Genomic DNA, 16808 nt, shown 5'->3' with positions numbered 1-16808 from the left:
TTTCCTTCTGGGGAAGGAACAAGAACTCTGGAACCTGCATGTCCAGTGGCAATGTTGACGGGAAGTTGTGGGCTGCATAGAGATGACTCTGGGGCCACCAGAAAAGGGGATCTAGGGAGGAATGAATGAGAACCATTCTAAAGAACATCCTTAGTTCCTCCCCCAACATTCTCCTTGACATTCAGATTAACCTGCAGTGTCCTTGGTTTTCTTTCCAGATGAGTTCGGATGGAGCTATGTGTGTAAATCAGGTGCAGGAGGTACACTGATCCAGCTGTCACGAAGCTGAGATACCAGCCTCACTCCCATCCCTTCAGAAACCATACCCAAGATTGGCAAGCTAGGTCTAGGAATCTGTGAGCCAGTCCTAGGGGCCATTTTCAGCACTGCCAGGTGAAACAGCTTTCTCCTAGCTCTGGGGGAGAGATAGTAGCCTTCTCTCTCTCTCTCTCTCTCTCTCTCTCTCTCTCTCTCTCTCTCTCTCTCTCTCCATCTCTCCATCTCTCCATCTCACCTCTGTCCTTGTCTTGGCAGATACAGTCTGCCAGGGCCTGAGACCCCGTAAAGCTGGATAACTCTACACAGGAAGGTGGGAAGTAATTGTGGCCTGGTGTCTGTAGATTTTATTCAAATGGATCACCCTCTTCTCAGCCCTGGTTCTTCCTTGGTATAAACCAGAGGCTCATTGCCATTCCTACCTCTGTGTTCCAGGGGACTCTGGAAAGGGAATGCAGAAGGGGAAAGCTGTTCTCTGGAGGAGTGGCCCTGGGGAAAAGGAAGGGAAAGGAACTAACATTTATTGAGCTTCTACTTTGTAGTAGGCACTTTACACAGATTAGATCATTTAATGTGGTGGCTGAGAACCAGAGCTCTGGAGTCACAGTGACGTGGGGCTGTATTCTGGCTTTGTCACTTGCCGACTGTGTGTGGCCTCCGGCAAGTGACTTAGAGCTTCTCGGCTTTAGTTTCCTCAGCTGCAAAATGGGGGAAAATAATGTCTGCTTCCCAGCGTTCTGTGGATTAAATGAGATAAATGCAGTAAAGCCTTGGGCGCTGCAGAAGCACGCACAAGTGTTAGCTATTATTACTAACAACCCTGGGAAGTAGCTGTTATTAACCCAGACTTAACACAAACCCAAGTTGAGGCTCTGAGAGGTTAAGCTAAAAATGCTCAAGGGCAAGTAGCTAGAAAATGGGGGCTCTCAGCCAGCTCCAACTGATTCTACTTGCTGGAGATTGTGAGCCACAAGAACAAACAGCCTTAGACTCAGTCCTGCAGCTTCAAGGAGCAGGACCTGAGGTCCAGTTTGAAGCCTCTTTTCTTAGCTCTTGAGGGCTCAGAACAGGAGAGGGGGCTGTTAGTGAGCAGTGGCAATTTTATTGGTGTGACTCCTGGCTTCTACTCTTTGGCTGAGGTCCAAGGAGAGGTGCAATTTTTTTTTTTTTTTTTTTTTTTTTTTTTTTGCTTATATTTTGAGTAGGTTGAGGGTACCTCAATGGATTCTCTTACCCTCCGCTGCAGAAATGAGCCACCCTCTGCTCCAATGGAATTCCCCACTTAGGGAAAAGAACAGCCACATCACTAACAGGACTGTCATGGAGTAACTTGCCAGAGCTCAGGGTCACTGAGAAGATGCAACAGGGAAAAGGCTGGCTGCTGACTAGATAGGAAAATGGAACCCAGGGATACCAGATGGGCCAAGGACATTTGTGGAAACAGAGGCTACAGGGAAGAGACACCCCCCAACTCGTCCCCTACTTTCCTGCCCTGGCACAGAGCTTGTGGACCTGCTCCCACCCCTAATGTGACCCCTGATTCTCCCCTCCTGCTTGATCAACCTCTTAACCCTCCAGGTATAGATTCTCAGTTCCCTCCCCCTCTGCAGAGTAGAACCCCACTTTGTTCTCCAGGCCCTCATCTACTGCGCCTCTCGAGGAAGCGTTCCCCGTGTACTCCCACACAAAGCGCGCAGTTCTGATAACATTTATAGTCTAAATCACACAGTTTAGCACTTGGTTTTAAATACTGTCTGGTATTATTCCCTCGTTATTTCGGAGTATGAATTCTGCCTCCTCAACTCATCTGAGATACCCTACCAGCAGCGACTAGGTCTTACACTTTCTCACACCCATACTCCCCCCCCCCCCCGCGCCCCGACCAAGTGCCACAAACCCAGTGGGCGCATACTGATTGACCAAAATAGTCTCAAGGGCAGGAGAAGGCTGAAACAGATGGCTCAACCTTGGGGTTTCAAAGATCCAAATCCTGAAAGCTCTCCATCTTACCCATAGCAGTCAAAGTCCTCAAACAGAATCCTAGCTCTAGTCTGTCTTTTTAGGTATTCCCCAGCCTCAGCTTCTGTTTTTCTTAGCATGGACCATAGTCTCGCTAGCCTCTCCTTTGCCCCTCTCCAGCATGCCAGGCCCCATCGTGCCTCTCAGTGTCACAGCAGCCATTCCTTCTGCTCAGCACTCATTGTCTAGCCTCCTGTGGCTACCCGGAACCCCCTCCCCTCCCCCTCCCTCCCCCTCCATCCCAGGCCTCTCATTATATGTCTATTTCTCTTGCTATATTTTTCTCTGGAACACTTTAAACTCTCTAATATGCCGGTTGCTTTCTAAGTTTACTTTGGTGTATCCCCAGAAGGCAAAACAAAAGCTCCTTAAGGGCAGGGCTCTTCATTATTCACTGCAGTTGCCTGTATCCTGGGGCAGGCACGGAGGCCTGATAAACACTGGCTAATGAAGAGGCACACTACCCACCCTGTTTATGAAGCCAGAGGCATGGCAGTGCAGACATGGGCTGTGGGTGGAGCCATTCCACAGATCCCCTGGGTTGTGGGAGTCTATGACTCTCCTTGCCTGGGCCATCCTGAGTATCAGGTCGTATGTGGGCCTCTCACCTTTCCCCTTCCTCTGGCTCTGTTTTTACAGCTGCTCCACCTTCAGGACATCGAGACTTTTTTTTTTGCCTTCCCAAGCTAGCCCTTTTTGTCCCTCCTCTGCATGCTTTGCAGACATAAACCTTCCTTGCTGTTACTCTCTCTGCTTCTGGGAAGGATCAGATAAGACAGACCCACTTTTCCTGGGGGACCCAAGCTGGCTGCTTCACAACCATCACCCCCTCCTACTTCGTGTTTTCTCTGAAGGAGCTGCCTCAAGAGATGCTTGTAAACAGAACCAACCTGCTGCAATGTCTCTTCCTAGCACTGAGCCTGCCATGTTAGCAGCGGCCCACACTGATGGCCCCTACATAGCCTGCCTGTCTTTCTTCACCTTTGCTGGGTGTGTTCAGGTCTCCCCTCCTCCAGGGAGCCATGTTTGGTTGGGCCCTCTCCTGTGTCCATGGGCACTGATTCAGGGTCAGCTTCTTGGAGGCCCTGGAGGCTCTGATTGAGACAGAAAGAAGCAGTGTTAGATCTTGTGTTTTGTTTTGTTTTGAGACAGAGTCTCACTGCATAGCTCTGGTTGTCCTGGAACTCTTTGTAGACCAGGCTGGCCTCAAACTCAGAGGTCTGTGTCCCTCTGCCTCCTGAGTGCTGTCATGAAAGGTGTATGCCACCACTGCCTCCTGGAACTATCAGGTCCTGGGGGTTGCAGATGTAGCCTCATGGTCAGAGTGCTTGCTTAGCATGTGAAAGACCCAAGGTTCGAATCCCTAGCACCGAAAACAGGTCAAACAACAAACAACAACAAAAACAGGTCAATAGTATTGAAGATCACAACTGGTGGGAACAGGAAGAAGGGGTTGGGGAGACTTTGAAGTTCCCTAAAGAGGGGAAAGGTAACCACTGGCTTGGACAGTGCAGGTATGGGGAACTCATTCCTGTAAGAAGAAGCTAGCTAAAAGAGTAGGCTACATGACTCAGGGTACCTCTAGGCCAGTAATGGCTAAATCCTGGGAATGGTGAAGGGGCTGGAGTCCTGAAGTCAGAGAAGGGTTAAATCCCTCCTTCTTTTCATGTCTACTTTAGCAAGTCTGAGCCTCAGTTGTTCTGTGTTTCAGTTAGGGACAGGACAGCCACTCAGCTGATAGAGATATCTGGCATCTAGTGGGCAAGCCCCTTGCACAGTGACTGCCACAAATGTGCTCTACTGTGTGACATTACAAGTTGAGTGGTGGAAGCTGAGAAGCCTTCTTCTTCTTTTTTTTTTTTTTTTTTTTTTTTTTTTGCCCCAGGAACTCTCTGTATGCTCTTCATGCTGGAACTTGCTTCAAGTCCATCAAACGCTGAACAGCAGGGAAGGTGTGGGTGGAAGAAACACACAGAGACAAACTGAATTCTAAAGCAGACCTGGTTAAACTCACCTCCTACAAGGCAGCTCTCTAAGGCCAAAGCATCTCTCCTTAGAAAGTACCAGAAGCCATAGTACAAGGCCTTGGGTATAGCCCAATCTGGACACTGATGGTTTTAGGCTTAGACATGTATGGGGAGTCAGGAGCACACAACCAAACCCAGCAGGGCTGTACCAGGCCCCCTGCTTCGAAGCTCACTCTTTTAGACCAAGGGGTGTGGGGCTGATCTGGGCAGCTAGCCAGCCCCACTAGAAGCTCAGTTCCTACTATCAGAAACAAAAGGGTTGAAGAGGGCCACTAAGTGGTGTTAGTGATGTCCACAAAAGACAACACACACACTCCATGGTGCCTTTTTATATACAACTCCTGTGCCCCAGATACTCTCAGCACCACTGTCCCGAGGCTCCCCACTTCTCCTAGCTCCCCCCCCCCCCTTTTAGGCCTTGCCGCAAATATCAAGTGCTTCAGCAAGTCTTTTCTTGTCTTAAGTCATGAGTAGTTTCCTCTATTCGGCCCTAGACTACATAGCACTGATTCCTTGCTAATAATAACAACTTATATAGCATTTACAGTATTTCATCCACTATTTTGGGCTCTTTGGCCTGTGTTCCCTTCTCTTATGAAGTAAGTGCTATTATCATACTAGTTATAGATAGAGAAACTGAGGCTCAGAGAGGGTAGATGAGTTTTCCAGAGTCTCCCAGCAACAAGTGGTACAGAACTTGGGTGGGTGGCTCCAGAATCTATAACCTTACTGTGAGCTCCTGGAGGGCAGAGACAATAGCTCATTCATCTGTTTCTGCACAGAGTAGGTGCTTTAGAGAAGGAGAGTTGACTGAGCAAGTAAAGCCCAAATGAAACAAACTCCATGCCTGTCCATAGCCTAGAATGGCTACACCATTCAGGAAGTCTAAGACAAAGTCATCTTTCTGGTCTGGCCTCTCTTAGAGGCCAGTCACACACTTCTGTAGCAGGACTGTCTTGCTGTGGCTATTTTTTCCGCGCCCCTGTGTTGGTTTTGAAGTCATCCTCTATCACTGTCTTCTTCCTGTTTATGTCCCCATAGCCTGTCCCCCTTCCACTTTTGGCCATCGACCTTGTCCTGGCCCGCAGTCCTTGCAGGTATGTAAGCTACCCACCCCCATTCTCTGTCTCTGGGCTTTTGCAACAGTGAAGGCTTAGCTGAGGAAATCGAGAACAGGAACAGTACGGACTCATTAGGCGGGCCAACTGATGAAGCTCCAACACTGGACTCAGATAGCAGCATGTCCTTTTCACTCTTCAACCCATGAATGTGGAGACCGAGGGAAAGTGGCTGCTACCTACTTTTGTAGGTCAGAAGGATTCTCTGCCCTCCCCATGTCCTCTGCAATGCCCTCCCTCCTGTAGGAAGCCTTCCCAGATCACGTGAGGTTTATTCATGCAACCATTCAGTAAATATAGTCTGTATTCTAAGTAGAGCAACAAGACACACTCCTGAAAAGCTAGAGCAAATGTGGGCTTTGTTGCAACTGTAGGATTTAGCAGATGTCATAAGTCTCATAAGCGGCAACTGAACTGTGGGGGTGTTTCCAAAACCACGGAGGGCAAGCGGTCCATTCTCTCGAGGCCCCAGACTCCCCAGCTAGATAGCAGAGACTGGGGTGCAGCCCTTTAGGAGAACTGAAAACAATGGTTTCTGTAAAGCTCTTCACATAGCCTGGTGCAGAGCCGGAAGCTGTCTTTAATGCCTTTCTTGTATGTACCACTGATTTCTATACAGTCCTGGCCTCCAAGATAGATTATGATACACAAACCACCTCATCCTTTTAGGTTAGAAACGACTTAAGTGATACATCGTATATGGGAAGCAACGGAGATGAATGTTAAGGTTCGTTCTGTGATTATGCTGCTAATTTGCTGGGGTTATTAATACTCCTCGTCTCCCTCCACCAAACCCTTGAAAGATCCTGGTGGGCATGGAACTAATTAACTATCAAGTTCAAATACAAGTTCAGTTCTGCCTGCAGTGGGGTGGTTTTTCTATTGCTTGTATCCTCCACGCTTCAAAGAGGCACATAGTAGATGTTTAATACCTAGTTGTCGGAAAAAATCAGGTTTTAAAAAAAGCAAAGTGTTTCCACCTTCCCTTCAAATAAAAGAAACAAGGGGGAGGGGGCAAGCCAGTGAATGGTAGGGCAATGGGGATACTGGGAACAAGGAAATTCAGGTGCCAGACTTGCCAGCCTGGTCCTCCCTGCAAAGGGGATGTGCCAGGGACAACGGTACATGTGCACCCACTGTCAAAAAGCGAGGAACCCATCATGGGCCCAGCTTGTGGTTTAAGCTGCATTTTACAGAAAGGCAAAGGTGGAGGCAGAGACCTGGAAGGAAAGGGGAGGAGTAAACTTGGAGGGGTGAGGGGGGAATGAGCAGTGTGAGAGCAAAAGGAGATGAAGAGGTGCTTCAGGAGGAGGGAAGAGTAAAGGGGGGGCAGGGGAAAGGGGTGGGGAGGTGGGCAGTTAAGATGTATTCTGCTGGCCTAGCTTGGTAGCAATGGGGCCCAGATCTCTGAGTTCTGATTGCCATTCCCTGTCTTCCTCAGGGTAAACTCTGGCAGGAGATCTGGTTTGGGGGGTGCTTCTAGGTGACACCCTGGGAAGTGTCAAAATCCCCGAGGTACCAGAGAGTTTTCCACTCCACCCTTTCCAAATAACATCCTGCCCTAGGCTCCAGCCCTCCCCACCCCCCAAACAGGCATCAGGCAACATTTGAAGCAGTGCAGGGAAGGAAGACCAGAGAGGCAAGACCCTAGCTGTGCTCCTTTCTTCATGTCTTCACAATGTCTCCTAACCAGGAAAGTGGGTCAAGCCACCCCAAGGTAGGTAGAAGACCCACTGGCCAGGGAGCGTTCGTGGCCTGCATATAGCCTTGCTTCTCCCTGCTTTTTTGGAGGACTGTTCAAGGAGCCCAGCGGCCACTGACAGGAGGTTGCTGGCTTCTCCCTCAGAAAGAGAACACTGCCCAGAGTGATGAGAGGCCCCTTGCCTCTCATCACTCTGGATAAATAAAGATGCCTAGATCTTTGCTCCTGGTCCCCTCGACAATGGCGAAGAAGCTGGCAAAAGGCCATTCCTGTTGTCCTGACCTGACTGCTCTCTCCAGTGCCCTCTTGCTTCCTGGGGTCTTCAAGCAGAGGGCAGCCAGTCCATCTCTGGCAACCAGCAGCAACCAGCGCTGTGCCCAGCCCACCCCCTCCAAGCCCTGCCAGTCGCCCAATTAGAAGCTGCGTTGGCTTCAACAGATGGGAGCTGCGGCAGCCTGAGGAACAGAGCACAAAGCCCAGCTGACATTTTTCCTTCCTGTTCATTTGGTGGGGGAGGAAGGGCAGGGGCAGCCGGGAGCACTGCAACACCCCTCCAGGGCCCACCCCCGGGGTCCAGTTCTCTCCTCCAGCATCTCAGTTCAGCTGCCTGACCCCGCCGCTCGCGGATCTTGCCTGGCTGGGCAGTCTGAGCCCGCACAACCCTGTCATGCCAGCAGGACAGACGGCCCACCTGTGGCTGGCCAGCCCAGCCTGTCCCTGGCGTGATGCGGTGGCCTCAGAGCTGCTTTAAACCGCACAGCGCCCAGGCTAAGCTGGCCGGCCCCTCCCCCACCCAAAAGTCCCATCCTAGACTGCAGTCAGACCCCAGTCTACCGCCCGGGAGGAGCTTGGATCTCGGTGCCAGATACTTTGTACCGACCCAACCAAGGCTAACCTGTCTTTTCTGCACGACCACCACCGGAGCTGCCAGGAAGGGAAAGTCCCCTAGGCTCTGGTGCGCTTCCATCCTGTGAGTCCGCCTCTGTCACGCCCTCTCTAATCCCGGGGCCACCTCTTTGGCTCCTCCACATCTCCAGGGCTCCCCGCTACCCAGCAACAGTTTGAGGGGTTGGGGCCTCTCCCAGTTGGTTCAGGCCCCGACCCCCTCCCCCGCCGCTCGAGTCCAGCCGCGCAGCGGCCACCTCCTTTGCATTCTCCAGCTCTCCTTTCTTCGCCCCTCCCGGCCTTCTCCCAAACCACCAGCTCTCCTGCAGGCATCTCGGCGACCGCCGCGGTCGCGGCCGCGCTCCCCTCCCCCACCCGGTCATCAAAGCCGGGGCCCCGGGGACAGGATCGCGGCGACCCTTGAGGCCACGCCAGCGTCCTCGGAGTCCATGATCCGGACCGCCGGGGGAGCCTCGCACTCACCGCGCTGGCGCTGTCCTATGTGTCACTCGCCGCCCGGCTGAGATCGCTGCTCCACAGCGCGCTGCCACCCAGGCCCGGGAGGCTCGCAGGGCACCTTCCCCAACCTGCACTTGTCCTGGGAGTGGTCGCAATGCCGAGCCTGCGAGGGCGTCGGCAGAATGACAGTGTCCCCAATCCTGCGCGCCGCGGCCGGAGGCTGGCTGCCAGGGCCGGCGCTCCCGGAGCGCCGCGCGTCTGCGGAGCACCGAGCAGGCCCGCGGCGCCCGGCGCCCCCGCCGCGCCTCCTCCCTCCTGGCTGCTCGCGCTCGTCCTCCTCACTAGCTGCTCTGCCGCGCTCCCAACCTCCCTAGCCCACTCCGGTCGCCTCCTCCCTGTCTGCTTGCCACGCCAACCCCCTCCAGTCCCGCTGCCATTTTAACTCCTGAGTGGCCAGAAGCCCCTTCTGCCTCACTTTGCACACACCCCAGAGGAAGGAGTTGGGTGGGGTCCGATGCTGTAGTTTGAGCGGTTCTTCTGCATCAAGACCCAAGGCTTACGGGAGAGGGGGAGAAGGGCACAGTGCTTGGGGGCCAGGGGAGAAATAAATGGCATTGTTGATGCTCCCCCCGACCCTCTTGCAAAGCCAAGAGAACAGATGGGAAATTCAGCTTGTAGGACAGGTGTGGCTCATAGGCACCGCTTGTGGCTGTGACCACATTTTTGCACTGTACTACCCTCCCCAAGTTAACCGTGGGTAGGATGCAGCGGTGGGTGAGTTTGTCCATGGGCACTGGCGGCTCTTCCGTTAACAGGAGGAGTAGCTTTTCCAGTACTGCTTCCAGAATAGGCAGCTCTGGTCTCCTGGCACGGGGTTAGGCTCAGTGGGATTAAGGGAGAAGCTGACAGGTCCACACAGGGACTTGGCTGCAGGGTTCTCCATCTGTAGGCTGATCATCGTGAAGCCATGAAACTAGGAGGTAAAGCAGGACTCCGTGCATGCAGAAAATGGGCGCTGGGCTACTGCCTGGTGGCTTAGAAAATTTGGGTCACCGGCACACATTGGGGCTCAGAAGAGTAGGCCTCCTGCTGCAGTGAAGGCTCCAGGCCTAAGTCCTTGAGAGGTCTTCAGTGTGGCCCACTCAGAATGGACACCGGAGCTCAGCAAGCCACGCCCAAGGGGATCCTAGAAAGTCGATGTGAGGGAAGATGGGGTCCAAGACCTGGAGACTTCTGCAAGTCAGGGCTTCCTTAGGGGGCTGGCTTCAGCTCAGTGGCCAGACGCAGGGCTTCTGGGTCCTGTCTTCTCTAAGATTACAACTAGCAGTGACAACCATGGCTACGTGCCTGTCGAGTGGACGTGAAGTTCTGAGCGTTCTGTATAGACCGAGAAGTTGGCCCCTTAATCCTTCCAGTAAGCACATAATAAATTCCCGCTGAACTACTCCCAGGCCTCCACCCGCCACCCCTGCTGTGGGGTATAATGGCCTGCGGGGAGCTGAGAGGGACTGGTAGGAAGAACTTGAAACAAATTTTAACATTTCAAGGCAACGGAAGGTGCCATAGAAACGGGGAATGAAATGCCCGTTCTGGGCTCTGGTTATTCATGGGAGGTTTTATAGAGGAGCTGAGCTTCCAGCTGAGCCCAGCTGGACCGATAGGATTTAAACTGGCAGAGAAAATGGGGACCAGCAAGGCAGGAAAGTCGAGGCAAGCAAAATAGAATAGGCTGTCTGGAAGTGGGTGGGAGGGAGAGGCAGGCAGCCGAGGAAAGCTACCGCTGAACTAAGAGGCACTAAGCCTTTTCCCACAGCTCCTGTCTCAAGCTAACTCATGTCCCCATTTAACAGCCCAGCAAATGGAGGCTGGGACAGGTGGAGTCCCCATCCTGGCAGTCCTCTTGCACAAGGAGCATGACCTCAGTTATGCAGAGTGGGATCTTCGACCAAGATCTCTAGACTCATCTGTGGCCCAGTACACAGTGACTTAGGATGAAGAGAGGCCAGGGGCTGGGAAGGTGGCTGCTGTAGAGACAGGAACTGAAGAAGCACCCAGAAAGGAGAGTCTTTGTAAGGGAGACTGCGCAGAGCCTAAGGTAGTAGAAGGCTTCCGCTCCGGGGCACCAAGCTTGTGAGTCTGATCTTGACACTTGTCAAGTCAGTGGGGCTGTGTTTGCAGCCTAAAGGCCATCAAAGTATGCAGATGGATGTCCAAAAGAGAGGTTTTACCAACTCTTTTCCCAGTTCCAGGTCTGAGCTGCTACTCACAAGTCCCTGCCTCCCATTACCCACAGCACTAAGTGTGTCTTAGCCCGTCTGGAGCACAAACTCTGGAAGGCTGTGCCTGGCCCGGATGGCACTGAGATGAAGCCCAGGTGTCACAGTGGGTGTCCAACAGCTGGTTGCTCGGTCACTGTTGCAGTTTTTGAGACAGGGTCTCTCTGTAGCTCAGGCTCTCTTCAGCGTGATCCTCCTGCCTCAGCCTTCTCAGTGCTGGGATCACTGGCATGTGCCACCGCGCCTGGTAATAACTAACTAGTAAATAAATAATGTTAGCCACTGGCTGATTCTGGAGTGGCGGACCCTGTTACACACTAGGTAAACACGGGAAAACTACGTGAGTTCTCAGGACAAAGTTTCTATAAATAACCCAGCAGGAAAGACTTTAGAATCAGGAAGATCTGGGCCTGAAATTTGCTGGACCACACTCCATGTGGCTCTGGGAAAGTTATTCTGGTGTAAAAATATTAATGTTTAAATTAATTCATAGAGACCTCGTAGTCAAGAGTAGCAATGGGCATTGGCTGCTTGTGTACCATAGGCAAGGGCAATGATCTCATTTGTGTATCATCTAACTGAAAAGTCCCAACAGGCATAGAGATGCTGTAATGCCAGCTGTGTTAGAGGCAGAGGCAGAAAGATTATACACCTGGGCAACTTATCAAGACCTTGCTTCAAAACAAAAGTAAAAAAAGGGGTGTGTGTGGCTCAGAGGTTCACCTCTTGCATGGTGTGTATAAGGCCTTGGGCTCAATCCTCAACACTTCAAAAAAGAAAACAAATACAGTAACAAAAGAAGAAAAATAAAACTACCACTACAACCCAGGACTCTGGAAATAGAAGAGCATCCTTGTAATTAGAACACGGTAAAGCAGAACTCAAGGCCATTGCAAACAGAGTTCAAGTATGCAGAAGTGCCTGCTGCACTTCTTTTAGAAGGAAGGTAGCAATCCAGGCACAAGTGTGTATTCAAGACCCATCTGAGATGGACCAGGGGCTCTGCACATCTGGGATGGGCATGGTGTCTGGTCACAGCATCTTTCTCTAACAGCGCCACTCTATCATCTTTCCCTTTATTTTTATTTTGTGTGCATGGGTGTTTTGTCTACATGTATGGTGGTATGCCACATGTATACAGTGCCCATAGGGGTGACAAGAGGACACTGGATTCCCTGTACTAGAGCTATAGATGGTTGTGAATATGGGTGCCTGAAATTGAATGAAGGTCCTCTGGGAGAGCAGTCAGTACTCTTAACCTCTGAGCCATCTCTCCAGACCTAAATAAACTTTTTTTTTTTTTTGAGACAGGGTCTTGTTCAAAGGTTTTATAAGGGAGAACTGGCAGCCTAAGTGAGTAGAGGGTTCATATTTGGCCCCAAGCTTTATAGTCTAATCTTATGGACACTAGTGGATCACCAACACCAACGTATGCAGACTGACGTCAGACAGGAGTAGTCTGGAACGCACCGTGTAGACCAGGCTTGCCTTGAACTTACAGAGGTCCGCCTATCTCTGATGGTACTGCCATTCACAGGCAGAGGCTTCCTTGGGAATAGATGGGGACTCAATGTCCTTTGGAAGCATGCAGGTAATTACTCAGATGATTTAATGGCTCTGTTATTGACCTTTTGCCCTCCAAGTTTAATCGCTGGGCTTAGTAAGCACAATGTCCTGCCAGGAAGCCTGGACTCTAGAACATCAGAATGTCTCAACAGAGGGATGTTGGGATTATGTACCCCTAGGGAAAAATAATCCTTGGTTCAACTTCATTTAGCTATTTAGTGGAAGAATCAGGATCCTGAACTGGTGGGTGTGCTGGTTGTATATTTGGAGGCTCTAAGGAGCCTGAACATACAACATACAAGGAGTGTGCCTGGCAGATGGTGGGACAGAGGAGAGGTGCTGGGATGTGGTATCATATTCTTTCTTTTCAAGGCCCCTCTACTGCTGCCTGTCTCCTTTGCTCAGACCCCATCCCAGGAGATGGAGGATGGAGCCCCAAGGGTCAGTGAGGACTTTTGTTCTACCAGTGACTCAATGATGGGGAGTGTGACCATAGAGTGGTTGGCATCAATGTGGAAGTCATGCAGAATGATTGGACAGGCCTTGCTTTAAAAGTGCTGGCTGGAGTGTCCCCTGCTCTCTGTTCCCTTACCCAGGCTCCCCAGTGTCTTAGTCACTGTTCTATCGCTGTGAAGAGACACTACAACCTAGGCAACTCCTGTAAAAGAAAGCATTTAATTAAGAGCTTGCCTACAGTTTCAGAGTAAGGCTTAGTCCATTATCATCACAGCAGAAAGCACGGTCCAGGCAAGTGTGGAGCTGGAAAACTACTATATTCTTATCTGCAAGCAGAGAGGTGGGGGTGGTGGTGGAGGGGACTGGGCTTGGCATGGGTTTTTGAAACCTCAAAGTCTACCCCCAGTGACATACTTCCTCCAACAAGGCTGTACCTCCTAATCCTTCCAATCCTTTTGAAGAGTTCCCTGGTAATTAAGCACTCAAATATATGAGCCTATGAGGGCCATTCGTATTCAAATCACCACACAAGTGCAGAATCTTTTCCTCTGGGCTATTGGAGACTAGCTAGAAACAGGAACAGCCCTAGACAAATACATAGTGAAGCTAAACGCAGTTTAAAGCTTGGGGTTTCTCATCTGTGGAGAACCAGGAGCATCAGCTTATGAGATGGGCGCTGTAGAGTAGTCTTGATAGGAGAAGAAAGCCAACTTACAAACAGGAAATGTTTTTATGTAGGCATCTCTGATAAACGGAATGAAGGGTTATCAAAAGAAAGGCCTGCATTTCTAAGGCTCATGTGTTTTGCTATGACCTTCTATCTAATCCTAAATCAAAATGACCACTGGGAATCAGGGGCAGTAGGTATTGGAGAGACGGCTCCACAGTTAAGAGCACTGGCTGCTCTTCCAGAGGATCCAGGTTTGACTCCAGCATCTACATGGCAGCTCCCAAACAGCTCTAAATCCAGTTCCAGAGGAACCGATGTACTCTTCCAGCCTTCTCTAGACTCACAAGTGGCACACAGCTACACAAGCAGGCAAAGCACCCATACACATCAAAATAATGAATGCATCCTTAAAAATTACCATTGGAGCTGATTTTGTGGTGTTTTGCTCGTTTCTTTGGGGACTATTGTTGTTTGTTTGTTTGTTTTCTATGACACCAGGACCTAATGCATGCTGTGTAAGCACAATATTAACTACATCACATCCCCGGTCTCAGAACCAACTGAAATTCTGTCCTCTGTCTCTTAAGAGGACTCCATGAAGCCAAGATCTTCTCTGGTCACCTGTCCTCAGGAAGCTGCCAGGGTCCACAGATGCCCTGGGAACTCAGTGAACCAGAAAGGCATCAACCACGCACTGCAGATAGCAAAGTCTGCGGAACTGAACACAGCTCTCGAGTTTAGCCTGGGTTATACCTGGGTTCTAGTCCTGGAAATGGAGATGCTAGTAAAAGTGGTGCAGGATGAATTTGTTTTTACCCATTCGCAATTCGATTACAGAAATCATATTCCTCACTGAGATCCTGGTGCCCAGTTGTTTGTAGGCGTGAACATAAACACCATATTTAGTCGCCCGTAAGTGATACACCTGTACTTTGTGTTTCTGAAATAAAACCCAAGTTTCTAAAACAGTTAGACTGGGCAATATGGTAATCAAATCTCATTCTGTTTTATTGAATGTATTCAGTAAAAAAGAGTCCACACCTTTGATGGTGGCACCCCGCAGGCAGAGGCAGGCAGAACTCTGAGTTTGGGGCCAGCCTGATTTACATAGTGAGTTCAAGGGTACATGGTGAGATCCTATCTTTAGAAAAGAAAAAAAGAAAGAAAGGAAAAAGCCATTGCTGAGGGGGGATGCTATTTTGGGGAGAAGGAACAAGTAGCAAATGAGAGACTGCTCTTCCTCCACAAAGGCCTCCATAGGCTGAGGGTGGCTCTCAGAAGTCTGAAGCTGAATGAAGGTGCGGCTCTATGCCACACAGCACATCAGGAAACAGACTGGCCAGGCAGCTTCAGTGGTGGTGGTGCTGACACACTCCATCAATGCATAAACCAGGAACTGGGACATCAGTAGGGAACCTGGAATGCCAGAGCCAGAGTGACCCTGGACCTTGGAGTCCTGCTCTAGAAGTGTTTTCTGGAGGTGTGAACTTTGTAGATGCTCCAGGCAGCAGGAATAGTGAGGCTTATCAAGAGCTCAGGGCCATGACTACTGGCCACATCACCATAGCCTACAGGCATCAGGAAGGCCACCCTCGAGGGCTTGTCACCCATCTCTCCTTGGTGGTGTTGAAACTACAGGTGGAGACCCACCGGTGGTTTTCAGTGAGCACTTTAAAAGCAGGTGAAATAGAAGAGGGACTTAGTTCAGTGATGCCCGTGTACCAGGCTCACATAAACATTTTGTGGATACAGAGAGTCTCATGGATTCTTCGTAGTAGTCACTGTTGAACTTTGGTTATTTAATCTCAAAGCCTGTAAAAAAAAAGTTACAAGTCGGGTATTTCACGTGTTCGGAAGGAAATGTGTAAATATGTGCCTCTGTGACGGGCATTATTACTTTGAAAACTGTTGTGATGGTTTGAACAGGTTTGGTCCCCATGGACTCAGTGTTTGAATGCTTGGCTCACAGGGAGTGGCACTATTAGGAGTGTCCTTGTTGGAAGAAGCGTGTCACTGTGGGAGTGGACTTGGCCGGTTTTCTTCTGTTGGTCTTCAGACCCAAGTCGGCCTGGATGCAGCCGTGATTCCCACCATGGTGATAATGGATTTAACCTCTAAAACTGTCAGGCAGCCCCAATTAAATGGTGTCTCCTCACAACAATGGAACCCCTCACGAAGGCAACTGTCTTCTTTTCCAGTCAGATGTTGTTCATTTCCGAACATGCCATTTCTAAAATTGTTTACAGGTTAAAGGCCCTGGTACTCCAAGTTTCCTGATCTTGTTCTTTAAGAACAAACAAACAAACACAAACTTTTCACTATCTCTGACCGTTATATACTCCTTCTTATTTTATTATCTCAAAAAATAAAACAAAACAAAAACAAAACCCAAGCAAAGGATTATTATGGTCTCGCCTTTAATATTTGAATGAATTCGAACATCCGTCTTAGGGCTTTCCAAAGATCACATGTACAGTCTGTCCCTTCAGCCACTGGGGCTATTTTTGGTCTTTAGTCTTATGTTATCCCAATGTTACAAATGTACATATGCCAGAGTGTGCAGGTCAGGGTCTAAAGGGACTGAGTGTTTCCCTAGATCTAACGATGCTGCTGATCAGTGAACTGGCTCTGCCTAAAGTCCCATCCTTAGAGACTTAGGGGAAAGTGAATGGGGAAAAGCCACTGGGTCCAGGTGTCCCCCGGGATGGTGATGCTACAGCCCTCCTGTTTCAGTAACCCATCCCACAGCCCAGGCAAGGTTTGAGCAAGTGATAGGGAGTTTCCTCCGATTAGCCAAGTAGCTAAGTATACAGGGAAGGGGTGCCTTGGGGAGCCATTCTACACTTGCGAGAGCCCAGAAGCCCCTGCTGAGCTGGCCCTGTGTCTACCTAGCCTCACTTCAGTCCCAGACACCTCAGGGGCAGCCGAGGTGCATGGCTGGGTCCTAGCTCCTGACCCCAAGACCTTTGGGCTTGTTCTGTTTTTTCTTATTTTCCCTTGAAAATGCTCCTGTCTCTCATGACAGGGATCCCACAATTCCCAGAGCTGTCTCAAAGGGATTAAAGCGGTGAGTCAAAGCTCATCCTTCTCTCAGATCTGAATTGTTCCTTTCTTCTCAGTTCATCCCCTCCCATCCTCCAGGCAGGGAGGAGGCAGGGGAGATTCGGACAGCCAGCCACTAGCCACAGCTGTCACTGGTGGGCACCTGGGGACCTTTCCTGAAATGGCTTCTGCTTCTTTTCCTTCAGGCACATTGAAGTGGAAGCTTTTAGTTCTTTGGAAAGTTACTTATGTCAAATGATGGTTTCCTGAAACAGACACAGGTGAAAGCATGTTTGGATATGATGAACACGT

The 16808-nt window shown here is 50.3% G+C and overlaps 1 protein-coding gene across 1 annotated transcript in view; it reads right to left on the bottom strand.

The window, feature by feature from the left end:
• The window catches only part of LRRN2 (leucine rich repeat neuronal 2), a 58824-nt gene extending 50201 nt beyond the window's left edge, over positions 1-8623 (bottom strand). Inside the window, 1 exon segment of the mRNA XM_080918412.1 lies at positions 8511-8623. The gene's annotated coding sequence lies outside the window, so the exon portion shown is untranslated.
• Between the last annotated feature and the right edge of the window lie 8185 nt (positions 8624-16808).

This window comes from Micromys minutus (assembly GCF_963924665.1).
Source record: "Micromys minutus genome assembly, chromosome: 6".
NCBI lineage: Eukaryota > Metazoa > Chordata > Mammalia > Rodentia > Muridae > Micromys > Micromys minutus.
This window is presented reverse-complemented; position numbering and strand designations above follow the sequence as displayed.